The sequence below is a fragment of the Silurus aristotelis genome (assembly GCF_946808225.1).
Source record: "Silurus aristotelis genome assembly, chromosome: 3".
Taxonomy (NCBI): domain Eukaryota; kingdom Metazoa; phylum Chordata; class Actinopteri; order Siluriformes; family Siluridae; genus Silurus; species Silurus aristotelis.
Genome location: NC_139576.1, coordinates 9,168,410 through 9,180,206, shown reverse-complemented (window position 1 = coordinate 9,180,206; position 11,797 = coordinate 9,168,410). Strand labels below are relative to the sequence as shown.

General features: G+C 39.3%; 1 long non-coding RNA gene across 1 annotated transcript; it reads right to left on the bottom strand.

Moving 5' to 3' along the window:
- Nucleotides 1-2,138: 2,138 nt before the first annotated feature.
- LOC310724216 lies at nt 2,139-9,968 on the bottom strand. The gene is made up of 2 exons (XR_014532999.1): nt 9,206-9,968; nt 2,139-7,555 (listed from the first exon to the last, which is right to left on the bottom strand). It is a non-coding gene; the product is annotated as an uncharacterized lncRNA (long non-coding RNA).
- Between the last annotated feature and the right edge of the window lie 1,829 nt (nt 9,969-11,797).

Below are 11,797 nucleotides of genomic sequence, written 5' to 3'. Positions count from 1 at the left end.
GAAAGTAAGAGAGATATTTCATAATTTGCAATGCATCATGATATCTAGTTTTTTTGGAATAGGCTCCAGATCAAGAGTTATCCTGGCCAAGATAAACGCCTTACTGAAAGTGAATGAGTATTATCCAACGTCAAAGATTATTTAATATGTACTTATAGTTTGCATTTTGAAATGATATCAACATAGCATCAATGATGAGATGAGGGCTTGTTTGAACGAAAATACATTTTCAAACCTCATGGCCTACAGTGACTTTTGATGTAAATAACAATACAAAAACGGTAAAACACATTTTCCACTTTTTTTTCTGGCTTCCCGAAAATCCTCATCTATCATCGAAACCATTGAATAGATTTGGCCTCCTGTGGTGAGCTATTTAGGCACACATTGTGTAAAAGAGAAGGCGAAAAGACAATAGGTGTCTTCTCTCCCAGCTTTTTTTTTTTTCTTCATGGCTCTAACAATGTGAGAACGCTGGTGAGTGACAAACCTCTGGAGCTGCCCAAGACACCCAAAAAAAGTGCTTCATGCTATCTGAGTTACAAATGAACACAATATTAATATATAGAGATATGTTAGGTTCTGTTTTAGCTTCCCAAATCTATCCTTTCTGTCATTTCAATATTGCATATTATATATTTGTTATATTTACGACATTTTTGGACACCTGCCCATAAGATTTGTATGTCATTTTTTAGCTTCTCATTTTAGATTGTGTCTGTTAGAAAAACCTCCACTCTTCTGGAAAGATGTTTAATTAGATTTAGAAGTGTGCTTATGAAGATTTGTGCTCATTGAATCATTGTACTGATGTAGGGAGAGGAGGCTTGGGGTGCAGTCAATCATCCAATTCATCCCACCAAAAGGTGTTTAGTAGGGTTGAGGTCAGACCTCTATAGCAGGCCACTCAAGATCTTTCCCTTCCAATCCATGTAAACCATAACTTCATGGAGCTGAATTTTTACATGCTGGAAAAGGTATATTTAATATTATACATATTGTATATAGTTTATTATAATATTCTATATATTATATAATATACAGTGGGGCAAATAAGTATTTGATACACTGCCGATTTTTTAAGTTTTCCCACTTACAAAGATCTGTCGGAGAGATCTGTAATTTTCATCGTACACCTCAACTGTGAGAGACAGAATCTAATCTAATCTAATCTAATCTAATCTACTCTAATCCAGAAAATCACATTGTATAATTAAAAAAATATATATATATTTCCATTTTACTGCATGAAATAAGTATTTGATACAATAGAAAAATATAACTTAATATTTGGTACAGAAACCTTTGTTTACAATTACAGAATCCAGACTTTTTCTGTAGTTCTTGACCAGGTTTGCACACTGCAGAAGGGATTTTGGCCCACTCCTCAATACAGTTCTCCAGGTCTTTCAGGTTTTGGTTTACCTGCAGTGTTTTATATCGTATATATACATACATACACACGTCCATGTGAATGTAGTGCTATCATGATAATGCACATTTATTAGAGCCTATTTCTGCAAAATCTCCAAGACTGAATTAGCCCTTGCTGTGTTCATCTGAGTCTGGATATAAAACACTGCAGGTGCTATTTCAGCACAGGGGGATTTGTCGTGAAGTGTGATATAAAAACTCATATGCACCTTTCATATGCAGCTTTGAGATTAAAGCCCTGGTCAAATCATTTTCATAATTAGTCTTTTACTATTATCTTTAGCTTCTGTGAACTGTCCACTGACAGAAGAAAGAAAGAACATTGTGTTTTGTTTGTTTTCTTTTTTTTAGTTGAGAAATTTCCCCTATGTTATTTTTCTCTGCTGTTATTTCTGGCCTAGTATTGAGTGTAGCAACAGTATATTTGTTAGAGGTGACAGCAGGTTTACCAAAATATAAATCTAAAACTGTCAGATAGTTATGCGAGTTCCTTTTTTATACCTCGACCACAGAAGTGAATGACTTCTACCTCACGGAATTGTCATTGTGTGAGCAATGTATGTAGTTAGAATTTCTTAAAAATATATTTTAAACACGATAAGGTATTGGTGATTTTTTTCAGGAAAAAGAATGTGAATTACTATTACTGGATGTGCAGGAGAATTACTTTGATAAAGATAATCAGGACTAATAGAATACTGCAGAAAGCTAAACAAGATATATTTGTATGCAATTAATACATTGTAATACACACATTTTGTTGCCTTTGTATAATAAAAAAAAATATATAAATATAACATAGTGATGTAATAATAATATCGTCTCGCTGAGCGACATGACCCCTGTGACCAACTGCATGATATTAGGCATGAAGAGGGGATGCGTGAGCTTGCAGTTCATGCTCTGTTGGTCAGTGTAGCTTAATGAATTAGCAGACAGAAGAGTTGCAGCAGTGATATGCAAACAAGCCATAATAAAACACTGTGGAAGTGCCACTCTTCTATTCCTACGCACTCTTCTAACACTAGCACTCTGCATGTGTTGACGTCAGCCAGTACCGTCACACCTACACTGTTTTGATCAGCCAAAAAATACTAGTTATAAATAAATGTAGTTATGGATACATATTTGTTGAATCTGGCCAATCTTTAGCATCACAAATTATAATATTTGAAATAAATAGGAGTTTCTGGATAATCGTTAATGACTCTTAAGCCTATTAGTCTTCAGTCACCTTTATAATTAAGGTTAATGGGTAATCTTGTAAAACTGTTTGTGAATTTCAAAGAAAATTCCACAAAGAAATCATGGCATGCACACATACTCAATAAGACCACTGGAAAGGTTAAGCTGGTCATGTTCCCTGTGGCCTGTCTATCTGTCATTTTTGGACATGGACAAGAACAGATGACTGTGTTTCTCTCAGCACACATCAGCCTCCCTGAGGTCCCAAATCAGACTTTATTTCACACAGCACTTTTTTCATCTGGCTTTTCTTCTAAGGCTATACCTATATCCCTCTCTCCACATCGCTCCTCTTGTCACTCCATATAAAGCATTCTGTTCTGTTTATTATTTCATATGTGGGTTTTTTTCCCCTAGCTTTTCCATCTGTTCCTATTCCATCTGTCTTACTTACTCCAGCTGCCCATGCAAACATCAGTCACTGCTTGATTTTACTCTGTTGGTCTATTTGCAGTATGTTAAAACTGACTGCTAAACTGCTCCGTATCCCCATTTCTCTACAGAGCTGGCCACATCTCAAAATGGTACAGATAGATCTGAATGTGAAAACCTCAATCTAGCTTAGCATATGAGATAGACTATGTTTGACAGACAGAAATACTACCTCAGAGTTTGTGGTCTAAAGCAGCTATCTACATACATCACAAGTATTTTATAACTAATGTCTGATAGAATTAATCTTTTTCAGCCCACAGTTTGAAGGAACCAGAGGATTAGGACATCCTAAAAAGGAGGACAATACATTCACATTCATATTTTCCTCGCTATTCATAAATCATACTGTTAGTGGTGCAGTATGAATACATTTGCAAAATGAATTAATGCTAATATATTTCTTTCTTTTACATTGCATGCATTTGCACAAAACATATATTAAACTACTCCAACATTAGAGTTGAATTAGCTTTGTTTTACACTGATACGAGAAGAGTTGGTTTGTGTCTTTTATATTGCTTAAGATTGTAAACCAGCTGTAGAAATGATTCCTGTATTTAAAGTGCTTTTTAAATGATTTGTGCTTGAGAAGTTCACTTTCCTACTAGTTCTGACATCTTGAAATCCGACTCCATTACAGCTGGAAAGCAAAACCTTTTAGCCTAATTTCCTTTTCCATTGTGTTTCAGAAAATAAATTGTGCAAATGTCATGTTTGTGAACACTAAATTGTATAAGTGTTTAAGAATTACATAATTATCCACTGACAGGAAAAGAACAGTCGCAAAAATATTGCCACTTAAATTGTCTGCAGACCCATTAGGGGTGGTTTAGGGGGTGAACATGACATTTTATATTGACTTGTGAAATTCCCATTTCTTTTCATAAAGAAGTTTCCTGTGTGACCTTCCATTAAATAAATCTAAACACTTTTTTTTCACTTTCTCTAGAGACCAATTTTAGCCATTTTTCCTCAGCAGAACCTTTTCTCTGACTTGAGCAGTTGCTGTCCTTCTTGTTGGGAGTATCTTCTCTCATAGATTTACCAGCTTCCTCTACTTCTACTGTGTGTGACACGTTTCTTCCATTTACAAACATTTACACACCTCACGTCATCATCTGTGACATGTGACCAAATAAGGTGCCAATTAATTCCATGTCTTGCTCATGGCTTCCTCCTGCATTACCTTCACACTTGCCCTTCTCCATCACCTTGTCCTGTACCGGCCTTTTAATTGCCGTCTATGCTCTTAATGAGATTACAGGCTTTGAGCGCTGTCCTTGGGCGAGCATTTGAGGAGGTATTGGACTGGAAATCCGTGGCATGATGCTGGGTCTGATAGTGGTGGAGATAGTCTGATATTACATTAGCACTGATTAATTGATAGGTGCAGGATGTAGAGGTGAGAGAATGCATCCCCGATAGTGGAGTGTGTGACTGGAGGAATGTGTGTCAGTATGACACACGGTCTGTAAGAGGATTAAGGAGATAGGAGCTCAGGCATGGAGTAGAGACAGTCTCAACTGTGTGTGTGTGTGTGTGTGTGTGTAAGAGTGTGAGATTGCATGAGTCAGAAGCATGTAATTCAGTGAGAGGTGCACTACATCTCTCCCCCTGCAGGGACTTGTTTTACATGTCATTGAGTAAGAGTGTACAGTGTGAGTGTGAGTGTGTGTGCATGAAAGATGTATGAAAAGTGGCACGCTCAAAGACGTGCATTTTTGGATATTGTAATTTTAAGTGCTTAAAAAGACTATGGTGGTTGACTTGTTCATAATAGTCAGTAGTGGGAAGAAGAGGAATACTAATCACAAAGCACAAATGCAAATAAACAGGCATATGAAATAAATATGAAAAGCAGAAAAAGCCAAAATGAAGCATGAATACTAAATGTAGAGCATGAAAACAAATTAATGAGTCACAAACAAGGAACAAGGAAAACAACAAATTAGAAGAGATGAAGCATATTAGACAGTTTTGTACACACCCGTAGAGATTTGATCAGCATTCCAGAACACTGCCTTCTGGTCTTGCTTTTTCCTACTGCACCAGTAATTAACATAACAGCAGCAAAACATGTTAAAGAATGTGAAGTGAATGGCAGCAGGTGTGCTGATGACATTCAAAAGTGGCTGTTGTTAATAGTGAGCCGACCTAGCCGGCTAGCTCGAACTATTCCAAAAGGTTTAAAAGTCCAGCAGCATCCTGCTGCGTGAGGAAGGCAGATCCTGTCAGTAGCTCATTGAGATGCTGAATGAGGGGACTTAGCAGAATGGCAGGGTCAGCATATTTTGCCTGCCAAAGTGGAGCTAAGGCCAGGGCCCACACTGCTAGCACCGGCTTGTAATCCACCCATCACAGAGGGTTCTCTTATCCCTATTGCTGTAGTGGCACCCTTCAGGCTCTACTAGATCTAGTATAAGCTGATGAGACTGAGAGGTCAGGTGAGGTCAGTAAAAGGCTTGAGTTCAGAAGGGGTTCATCTGATTATTGTACATTGCACATTTTACAATATTTACAAGACTATTTACTGAAATACATTGAACTGTGTAGACCAAACATGCAAATATGAAACTTATTATTTATAGTTTAGGAGTATACATTTTGCAAAAGTGTTTAAGTAGCATTAAATATACTTGTTATTATGATTTTTTTTTTAGACTTTTGACTTTAATGACGCAGTCTTTATTGTTGTAGAAAACTTAAAGAAACCTAACAAAAACACAGGTTCAGAAATTTTAGTATGTACTTTTCTCTTGTGCACCCAACGCATTTATTCATAAAGTATCTGCTTTATATTGATCAGAGATGCTGTGGATCTGGCACCTTTCCTGGGAACACCAGTAAAAAGATAAGAATACACACTGAATGGCATGCCAGTCCATCACAGGGCATACACTACTGCATCACTGTGCCACCTGCAGCCATTTTTGTCTAAATAGAGTCTAAATACACTGCTGTTTTCTGATTGGATTAAATGCTGTGTTTGCACAGCTGACTTTTCTCGAATAGTGGAAAACGAAAATATAAATAAATCCATCAAGGGCCAGCAAACCAATAATATCTCACAAGCATTAAAAGAATTTCCAACAATTCTGTCTAGCTAATATTACACAATAAACAACCAATAGACATTCTATAAACAGTAAACAAACCAGTCATATACTGTCTACCACCTGTCAAGTGACAACCATGTACCAGTATAACTGAATCAAATGATGTCAACAGTTAATAGTTGTTAATCTATGGATGCAGACTGCATGTCTATGTGTACACATTAATTCATTCACCACCAGTTTATCACAGGGCACCACACAAAAAGATATAGTCATATACACTCACCAAACATTTTATCAGGAACACTATACTAAAACATGGCAGAGTCTCCCTTTGCTCGCAGAACTGTCTCCATTTGTCAGGGCATGGATTCTACAAGATTTCTTTGAGCTATGGTTATGATTGCATCATTCAATTTCTTCACTTTCATGCTGTAAATCTCCATTTCTGTTACATCTATTGGATTCAGAATCAGTGACTGTGAAGGTGACAAGAACAATGAAATCATTGTCAAGATCTCAAAACCAGTTTAAGACAGCTTTTGCTTTGTGATATTGTGCATATTAATGCTGGAAGTAGCAGTAGTAATATTAGAACGTAGTTCAAATGTGGATATGAAGGGGTGCACATGATCAGCAACAATACTAAAATAGGGAGTGGCATTCAAATTATATTACCTTGCCCCGAATTGTGCTAGGAAATCATTCCTCAAATTACCACAACACCTCGACCAGATTTTTCTATTGACACATGATTGGCTCAATGAATTTATGCTGTTGATTCTGAACCGAAAATTAATTATCAGAGTGGAAGAGGTAAGAATCAAACCAAAGGAGCTGTAAGACATCCATACTACCTGCTGTACCACCTCTATGGGTACTTTAATGGTTAAAATGGTTAAATATATCACAATTGTACAAATAGACTGTTGCCAAAAATAGTTTTAACACTACTACATGTATTGACCATAAATGCTATAAAGGAAAATAGAAGTTTAATTCTACCCAGGTTGTTAACTTAGTAAAGGGCTGCACAGACAAAACAAAACAAAAATAAAACCCAAGAAACTCTTGCTGTAAACAACAATAGCAAAAATTCTCTATAGTATTGTTTTTTTGTTTTTTTTTTCAACCTGACTTTGCCCCTGGCTAGCAACACCATAATGGCTCGTCCTCTGCCTCTTCCAACAAATTGAATCTGTTCCTCTGTAATTGGAGTTAGTGGGTGCACTGATCCTCCAGGTTGCCTACGCTGTGTGTTCGCCGCTTGTGGTTTCTGCTGAATCCCTCGGTCACACATCTGCAGCTGCTTTAGAGCACATTATCGCATTTTGGCAGTGAACAAGGAGTCATCTTATCTCTTCCTTTTGCCATGTCTGACAGACCTGAGAGAGGAGGGTAAATAGAAGTCAGCAATGTATTGACAGAAAGTAATTGGCAACATCGGTACAGTGCATGAAACCCCTGCTTTGCCCCCACTAACCCCTATGTTCACAACTTTCAGAAAGATGACTCTGCTGAACAAAGGTGAGGCAATCCAGGCAAGGCCAACATGAGGCAGAATGCTGAGTCATTGGGTCGGATGGCCATGATCCCTCGATTGATTATCTGTACATTGTGATACTGACAGAGGTCAGCAAGTTCGACAAAGAAAGGCTGCTGTTTAGAAAATGAGTCTTACTTATCTACAAGGAAGCACTGACCTAGTAGCCTTCATCTCCACACTCCCAATATCAACAAGGTCTATCAATAGCAACCTACTTTCCTAATATTCTAATGAGGGCTCTGGATGTCTTAAAAATATAATAGAGGGGAACTATTTGTCGATTCGAATTTGAGGAGTCATCAGCAAAGGTATGTGCTCAGATGCACTTATGGAAAGCAACTGATTACAGACAGAGAGCTTGGAGCTCTTATGGACTACATGCTAATCTTATTGTCACTATAGGTGGCTGCCTTCTCCAAAGCTTTAAGTATTTTTTTTAAATGAAAGTAATATTGGCCATACAGTTTGAATATACTGGGGAGATTTAGTTCTCGCATATACATGGCAACAGACTTGCTATGCATCGAATTAGCTTTCCTCCGAATGCCTCCACCTTCCCCATCTCGTCCGTCTTAGCTGAGTGTGCTCAGTGTGATTGGATACCCTTAATCGCACCAGCCGCAAATTGCTTTCTGGCGAAGGGGAGCGTTCCTGTGTTTTGCATTGGCCCCACTGGGGGACTCACCATTTGTGTTGCGTTTTAGCTAAATAGACAAATGAGACTGGGGAAGAAGTTGGAGCGGAATAGTTAGTTCTGCCAGTCTTACAAATCTAAAAGGAAATAGAGCAGAATAGTTAGTTCCAGCAGCCCTGTGGATATGAAAGCCACTCATGTACAAAGAAGCAGAGTGAATGCAGGGAATAGGAGGGAGTTTATATTAGCCACATCTAAACTGCTGTGAGAATTCTTCAGCTTATACAGGGGGATGCAAACAGCTCTCTCTATTTTCCTTACATCTAATTTTTACACATAATGACTTCCTGCATTTTATTAGCACTTTGCAGGAGAGCCGGTTGTGTTTCACAAGGTGGTATAGGGAGAAACTTGGCGAGGGACCATTTTAGTTTGGTAACATAATTTTATATGACCCCTCTAAGGCACAAGTAAATAGTTTCTGTTCAGAAGCAAAGCGCTCTTGGCCGGCCCCAGGCTCTCACTCTTTTTTGTACCATTCATCATCTCCTTCCGCTTGGTGACACTATGCATCATATACCCAACAAATTAAGCACTGCTGCACAAAAGAGAGGAGATTATTTGGGTGAAGCATTTGTGGATAGTTAGAGGAAAAGTAAAAAAGAGTAAAAAAAAAGGTGAAACATCTTGATCTTGTTCGATACTTTTATTCGTTAAAAAAAGGGTATGCCATTATTTTATAGGTTTTCAACTATTTGAAGCCTAAAACCTAAATCGTGTTATTTTTCTCCTTCTGAATGCAGCCTCTGTGGGGTCACTAATCTGCCCTTGAGGCTATTAAAAGAGTGAACTAACCTTTTCGTTAATCTTCCTGAATCCGGTGCACTCTTTGCCTTTCCCCATCGAGCATCGATTCTTCACTCTGTGTGTGCTCCGTTTGGTAAGATGGAGGAGTGTTGAGTTGTGTGTTAGGGGACCCTGTCTCTCATTGCGCTGTAGTCAGTAAGATGGAGGTGCATTAGGCAGGGCGCAGTGGGAGTAGACTGTGCTGAGGTCAGTAAGGGTTGCTGTTTAAGTGATGTGATGTGGGACACTGGTTCACACTGGGCGCATTAGTGCTTGGCCCCCGGAGAACCACCAAAGTTGCCAAGGTCGAGTTCCAGGACCCAAAGCGAGTTTTACATGACACACCACTGAGGGCAGAGTAGGCTTGAATGCCACTGAACATCTCTCTCATTATTTCCATTTTATCTGTCCATGATGTTGCATTTAGTACCACCATTCTCCTTTTCTTCTATTATCTTTCTCTTGCTTTATATCTCTCTCCTGTCATCCGTTTCATTGCTTTTGGCTCATGTCCTTTTCTCATCTATCTCCTGTTCTATCTCTGCTTCCATCCCACTATTCTGTTAAACCTTCATCAAACCTCTCGAGCAGTTTTCTCATCTTTCTCCTTCTTCTTTCTGTTTTCTTTCCACTCTACTTTTATACATCAGTCATCCCATCCTATCATCCCTCTGCCCTCTCATCCTTTTCTCATCTCTTTCCTTTTTCATCCCCTCTAGCTTAGCTCTTGTTTCTCTCTCCACTCGTTCTGCTTCAAGCAGAGCGTGTCTGTGCTATCTCTGCAGCACAGGAAGAAGTAGAGCCATGATTAGATTACACAACAGTCACACAGCAAGGGTTGGAGCAGGAAAGTGTAAGGAAGTGTGTGCGTGTGCATGTGCGTGCGTTTGTGTGTATAACAGACTAGTGAAGACTAGTAAAAGCACTGAATAATGCTCAGATGCACAATGAACACTCGAAGCAGGCATACACATGCACACACACACACGTACGCACACACACGTACGCACACAGACACACATCCTCTTTACCTTTCTCTGATTCATTCACCTTTGATCCTGTTCCTGTCCTACACATACAGAAACTAAGTCATGCATCCTGTCCAATGACAATGTCTCACTCTGTGTTCAGGTCAGAGGATTTGTGTTGTGGGCTTCACTGGCCTTTGCCCCATTTTCCATAGTGAATGGAGCAAATGAGCACTGGCTGCTGCGCTACTTCTATCTAGCTCTCCTTTTCTTCTGGCCGTTTCACAAGACTTTAACTCTGTCTGGCCCCTACTTGTCTTATTCAGAGACATTTCTCCTTCCCTCCCTCTCTCACTTACTTTCTCTCTGTCCCCCTACCTGTACATCCAAGGAGTCTCAGATAGCTCTATCTCTTTTTACACCAACCTATCAGCTCCTACCGTTGCCCAGGCAACGCACCATTGTCATGGCAACCCTGGTGGGTTGGAGGAGGGGGGATGGTGTGTGTGTAAGAGAGAGAGAGAGAGAGAGAGAGAGAGAGAGAGAGAAAGCGAGAGAGTGAGAAAGAGAGAGAAAAAGAGAGAGAGAACAGAGTGGAAGAGAAAGAAAAATTTGAAAGCCAGGGAGAGAGAAAGAGTGCAAGAGAGTCACCCATCTTTTCTCATTAAGCGATAAAGAAGTCGCTGTGCTTCTAATCTTTGTTCCACAGCAGCTTTATCAGCACTGAATATCACACCGTCTTCCTCTCAGTGTAAATAACACAGGCCCAGTCCATTTGGTAGCATAATGGCTGCCATTTATTAATAGTGATGCCCGTATTAAATTGGCCTCCGTCACTACTTGGTTTGCCAGTATTTCTTTTTTTCAAGTGTGCTATCAGGATCTGAGTGTAAGAAAGACAGCATCACACATTGAGGAAACTCGATCTTCACCTTCGTTTGGGGTTCTTTTAAAGCTGTTTTCTTCCTTTGCTGCTGTTAAAAAGCATGCTGAGGGTTCCAGGCAGTCTGTAACAAGTGAGACGAGATGCAGGTCAGCGGAGCTGTTTAACCCCATTACCGGCCGGTGTGAACACGAATACAGCCAGCCTGATTCAGCAGGCAGCTCTGCACCTCCCTGGGGAAAAGTACAAACACACACATGCTAATATATTTGATCTGGGAGGATTGAATGATGTGCGAGGCAATCCATGTATTCATATAGTCATATAGAAAAAAGCATTGAAAATTGCTGTTAGATCAATTTTCTTTAAATCAGCCCCCCCAACACAACAGAGTAAGTTGTCTCTCCTTCTCTGTTTCCATTTCTCTCGCTCTCTCAGTCCTTCTCTCTCTGGCTAGCATTCCATCTCTCTCTCTCTCTCTCTCTCTCTGATGTAGCCACTGTATGTTGAAATAGTGCCCTGATAGAAATTCATTAAATGGACTTCTGAGCTTTGTGCCGAACGCATAGCTGAGGACTAAAAACAGATAAGCCATTACAAAGACTGATGGCCACGTTCAACAAAAAGTCTATTCAGAGCCCGGTCTAACTCCAGGGATACACAATGCACAAAGCTACTGTTCACTGCTAACATCTCTCTCATGTGAGAAATGTATTTAGAGAGGTTTTTACTTGTCACATGCACATTGAT